This window comes from Taudactylus pleione, unplaced genomic scaffold, assembly GCF_031769625.1.
Source record: "Taudactylus pleione unplaced genomic scaffold, aTauple2 ptg000129l, whole genome shotgun sequence".
Lineage (NCBI taxonomy): Eukaryota > Metazoa > Chordata > Amphibia > Anura > Myobatrachidae > Taudactylus > Taudactylus pleione.
The window spans coordinates 5926236-5932235 of NW_028284531.1; positions in this window are offsets into that span (position 1 = coordinate 5926236).

A 6000-nucleotide genomic window follows, 5' to 3' on the forward strand; every position below is an offset into this window, starting at 1 on the left:
TCTTATCATGGGCAACAACTGTTATCACTGGTGCCTGATTTACATAAACAACATCCTCATCATCAACATCCTTATCAGCATCAGCTACACAAATATCCCCCCATCCTGGTGCACTTCCACAGAAGCATCCTCAATTTCTATGTCAGCATGTTGACTTGTGCTGCTCATCCCCACATTTGCAGAGGATGCACAAAATGGAGGTTCCTCTTCGAGTACAGTGTTGGAAAGGCCAGGCTCACACATGGCACCCCCGGACACACTTAGACTCTCCTCAGGGATTTGTGACATTTCTGAGCACACAGTTGGTTCCTGTGCCTTAACAATTTTCATCTTTTTGAAACATTTACAGGAAGAAGGGCTTACATAGTCATAAGAGGCAGAACCACCAGTCATAAATAAAGGCCAAGGCCTTAGCCTTTCCTTGCTACTTCGTGCTTCGTGTGGTGAAATGTATATTGCCAATTGCATGTCTTTCTGCAGTTAACTTGCCCTTTGATTTTTTTTCTTTACCACTGTAAATGTTATGTTCTGGGTTGTTTGGGGACCCGAGGGGGTAGCAGGAGCAATCACAGAAGCAGATTTGAAAATAAAACTAGGATTTTTAATAAGTGCTTGAGCAGACATATAATGTGGCAGTAAATAAAAGTCCAGGAATATATAAATGTGCACAAGAGTTCTGTGGTGGGAGTAAAAGGGTTAATGTCCAAGTAGAAACAATTAGCGCTGTCCAGGTGTGCTGGTAGTGAAACTGAAAATAATCAAGCCAGGTTTGCAGGTAGTGAACTGAAAATAAACAAGCCAGGTATGCAGGTAGTGAACTGAAGCGCAGGATGTCAGCAGGCTCAGGCACTCAGGTATGGGCAAGGGTGATGGAGGAAGTGGGGTAGTCCCGTGGGAGCTAGGAGCTGACAGGCAGACTGGCAGACAGCGAATTCACAGGAACAGGATAAGCACAGAGAACTCCCTCTCAGCTAGGCTGAGATACATGTTGCACTGGCAAAGAAGGAAGGCACTGACCCTTCCTAAATACCCCATGCCGTGCTGTTACTGGCCGGAGGGAACATGTGACTCACCAGGATTGGCCAGCCGCATCACATGGCCAGAAGGCAAGATGGCGGCGCCCATGCCAAACGGAACGGAGACGCCACCAGGCCTCACCAGCACAGAGTGACAACAGGGCCGCACAACAACGCGCTCAGCCAAAGCCCCCCGCCAGGCACCAGCTCCGCCACCAGACAGCCCGCGCCACAACGACCTCACAGGTAACACCCGCCTAGCGCCATGCTGAAATACCCTGGCCATGACAATACCCCCCCTTTTGGGTGGCCTCAGGACACTCACCAGGCTTCTCCGGATGGGCAGAATGGAATCTTCTGATGAGCGTGGGAGCGTGGACATCACGAGCATCGGTCCAGCAACGTTCCTCTGGACCGTAACCTTTCCAGTCCAACAAATACTGAAGATGACCTCTGCGCAGACGAGAGTCCAAGATCTGGGCGACTTCAAACTCAACTCCTCTCTCCGTCTGGACTCGAGGAGAAGCAGGTAGAGCATTATGGAACTTATTCAGGACTAGGGGCTTTAATAAGGAAACATGGAAGGAATTGGGAATTTTTAGGTATGGGGTAACTGTAAACGGTAGGCCACTGGATTAATGACTTCTGTTATGGTGAAGGGACCGATGAAGCGGGGTGCGAATTACATAGATGGAACTCTAAGACGAAGGTTCCGAGTAGACAACCAGACCTGGTTTCCTACTTGCATGCGTGGAACTATTCTATGCTTTCTATCGGCCTGGGTCTTATAGCGGGAGGATGCCTTCAACAAATCAGACCGTACTTGAGTCCAGATGGCAGCAAAATTCTGCACCGTGTTCTCCACGGCCGGAACATCGAAAACAGGCAGGCTTCGAAATTCGGGAACACGAGGATGAAGGCCATATACAACCTGAAATGGCACTTGGTTAGTTGACGAGTGGTAGGAAGCATTATGTGCAAATACGGCAGCAAGGCAGCCCAATTGTCCTGGGAAGATGACATAAAAATTCTTAAGAAAGTCTCTAGGTCTTAATTAACTCTCTCGGTGGAGCCGTGGCTTTGCGGATGGTAGGCCGTGGAAAAGTTTAACCTCACTTGAAGAACAGAACACAAAGCCCTCCAGAATTTTGCAGTAAACTGCACACCACGGTCAGAGACAATTTCAGCTTGAAGGCCATGTAGACGAAATATGTGTTGGACAAACAACTGTGCCAGGTCAGGGGCAGAAGGTAACTTCTTCAACGGTATATAGTGGACCATCTTAGAAAATCTGTCTATTACAACCCAGATAGTGTTGAAACCTTGAGAGACTGGCAGGTCTGTGACAAAATCCATGGAGAGGTGCATCCATGGACGTGATGGAGTAGGTAATGGAAGCAATTCCCCAGCTGGAGCTTGTCGTGATGATTTATGCTGGGCACAGGAGGAGCAGGAAGAGATGAACTCCATTATATCTGCCTTCATAGAAGGCCACCAATAGTGTCTTTTCAGGAACTCCAAGGTCTTCCGAGTGCCTGAGTGCCCTGCGAAGCGAGAGGAATGTGCCCAAGTGAGAAGCTGCTTCCTTAATTCCGGGGCCACAAATGATTTTCCCGTAGGAGGCTGAACTTGTAATGCGGCGAAAACTCTTGATTCCAAGACAGGGGTATTGCTTTGATTTTCAGATTGATCATCACAGAGGAGAGATCTCGATAGGGCATCAGCCTTCTGATTAAGTGCTCCAGACCAGAAGGTCAGGGTGAACTGAAATCTGGCAAAGAATATTGCCCAGCGGGCCAAACGAGGACTCACACATTGGAGGTTTTTGAGAAATAGGAGATTTCTATGGTCCGTAAATACAGTAAATGGAAACTTGGCGCCTTCTAGCAAATATCTCCATTCCTTCAACGCCAACTTTACAGCTAGTAGTTCTTGCTCACCTATGGCGTAGTTCCTTTCGGCAGGTGAGAATTTTTTAGAAAAGAACCCACACGGATGGACTCGGTTGTCCTCATAACGTTGAGACAAGACTGCTCCCACAGCTTCAGATGATGCGTCCACTTCCAACAAAAACGGCCTGTCCAGATCTGGTTGTTGAAGAACTGGTGCTGAGATAAAGGCCTGTTTTAGAAGATGAAAGGCAGACTCTGCCTCAGGTGACCATTGGGCAGGATTAGCACCTTTGCGGGTCAAGGCTGTAATGGGAGCCAGCAGTGTAGAAAATCCCTTAATGAAGCGTCTATAATAATTGGCGAAGCCCAACAATCTCTGGATGGCTTTCAGTGTCTGAGGTCGGGTCCAGTCCAGAATTGCTTGTACCTTCTTGGGGTCCATTTTTGAACTGGAGCCAGATATTACATAGCCGAGAAAAGGTACACTGGGCACTCCAAAGACGCACTTCTCCAGTTTGCAGTAAAGGTGGTTTTCTCTCAATTGGGTCAGAACTTCTTTAACATGTTCTTGATGTTTAGCCACAGAGGGTGAAAAAATCAGTATGTCATCCAGATAGACAACAACCGAAACATATAACAGATCCCGGAAAATCTCATTGACGAAACTTTGAAAGACAGCAGGGGCGTTACACAATCCAAAAGGCATTACTAAATACTCTAAATGTCCATCTCTGGTATTAAAAGCGGTCTTCCATTCATCGCCAGCTCGGATACGAATGAGGTTGTAAGCCCCTCTCAGATCTAATTTAGAAAAAATGACAGAGCCCTTGACCCTATCAAACAACTCAGTAATCAGGGGAAGAGGGTATCGATTCTTTACAGTAATGTCATTAAGGCCTCCATAATCGATACTTGGTCTTAGACCACCGTCCTTCTTGCCAACGAAGAAAAACCCAGCTCCGGCAGGTGAAGTAGAGGGGCGAATGAACCCCTTTGCCAGGTTGTCCCGGATGTACTCGGTCATGGCTTGAGTCTCAGGCAAGGACAGCGGATAGGTACGACCACGAGGTGGTATCTTATCAGGTATCAATTCAATTGGACAGTCCTATTCCCTATGAGGGGGTAAGATATTTGCTTGTTGCTCAGAGAACACGTCGGCGAACATCTGATATTTCTTGGGAATGGCAGAAGAAACTAATGGAACTGTCTTTCTCACAGGTCGAATTTTTGGAAGACAGGATTTCTGACAGTCCATACCCCATGACAGAATCTGCATAGAACTCCAATCAATCCTGGGATTATGTTGACGTAACCAGGGTAGACCAAGGACAATTTCTTGAGAGGCCTCTGATATCACCAGCAATTTTAAGGACTCAGAATGAAGTGCCCCAATTCGGACCAATACTGGTTGAGTCTCTTTGGTGACTATCCCGTTAGTTAGTGGGCGTCCGTCTATAGAGGCCAGAGAGATGGCATGGTTGAGAGACAAACAAGGAATCTGAAATTTATCTATGAAACTAGACATTATGAAATTTCCGGCTGCTCCCGAGTCAAGTAGAGCAGTAGCAAAGACAGGTTTGGGTTTAAGATCCAAGGCTAGGGTAATCGTGAAATCTTTAATTTTTGGAGACGGGTTCATAACTCCTAACTTGATGTCTCCAGGGTCAGTTAGGATTTGGCATTTCCCGGTTTACGGGGGCAGGAGATCAGCAGGTGACCAGACTCTCCGCAGTACAAACAGAGGTTCTTTTGCATTCTTCTCTGACGCTCTTCTTTGGAGAGGTGTGTATGATTCACCTGCATAGGCTCCTCTTCAGTAGGAGAAGGAATGGGTCGGGTAGAAATGGAGGGGGTAAATGACCTTTGCCGGTCAGTTCTGTTTCTTTCAGCCTGACGTTCCCTGAAGCGTAGGTCAACTTTGATACACAACGAAATCATGTCGTTCAGATTAGTAGGAAGCTCTCGAGTGACTAGATCATCCTTTAGTCGGGCTGACAACCCATGCCAGAAGGCCGAGGTGAGGGCTTCCTCATTCCATTTGAGCTCAGATGCTAAAATTTGAAATTGCACGGCATATTGACTGACAGGATGGACCCCTTGTCTCAGTGTCATGATGTTTGATGATGCTGATACAGTACGCCCAGGTTCATCGAAAATCCTCCTGAAGGATGATACAAAGCCTGCGTAATTATCCAGCAGCGGATCTGAGCGCTCCCAGAGTGGGGAAGCCCATTCCAAGGCCTGGCCGGATAACAGAGAGACTATATAAGCCACTTTAGTTCTTGCAGTTAGAAAGTTGTTGCAGGGTAAAATGTATGTCACACTGATTTAGGAATCCTCGGCAGAGTTTAGGATTGCCGTCAAATTTACTTGGTAAAGGAAGATGTAAGCGGGGAGATGATCTGCCTCCTGTATTCCCAGACGCTGATGCGGATGTAGATGCTGGTACTTCAGGGGTAGAAAAGGAAGTTTGCAAACTATCCTGTCGCTTGGACATCTCTTGCAGAAATTGAGCCATCTGATGATGCATGTTTTCCAGATTTTCTAAACGACCAGAAATGCACCGGAACAAATCCACTCCTGACTCCTGATCCGTGGCCGGCTCCATGGGGCCAGTGCAAACTGTTATGTTCTGGGTTGTTTGTGGACCCGGGGGGATGAAATGTATATTGCCAATTGCATGTCTTTCTGCAGTTAACTTGCCCTTTGATTTTTTTTTCTTTACCACTGTAAATGTTATGTTCTGGGTTGTTTGTGGACCCGGGGGGGTAGCAGGAGCGATCACAGAAGCAGATTTGAAATTAAAACTAGGATTTTTAATAAGTGCTTGAGCAGACATATAATGTGGCAGTAAATAAAAGTCCAGGAATATATAAATGTGCACAAGAGTTCTGTGGTGGGAGTAAAAGGGTTAATGTCCAAGTAGAAACAATTAGAGCTGTCCAGGTGTGCTGGTAGTGAAACTGAAAATAATCAAACCAGGTATGCAGGTAGTGAACTGAAAATAAACAAGCCAGGTATGCAGGTAGTGAACTGAAGCGCAGGATGTCAGCAGGCTCAGGCACTCAGGTATGGGCAAGGGTGATGGAGGA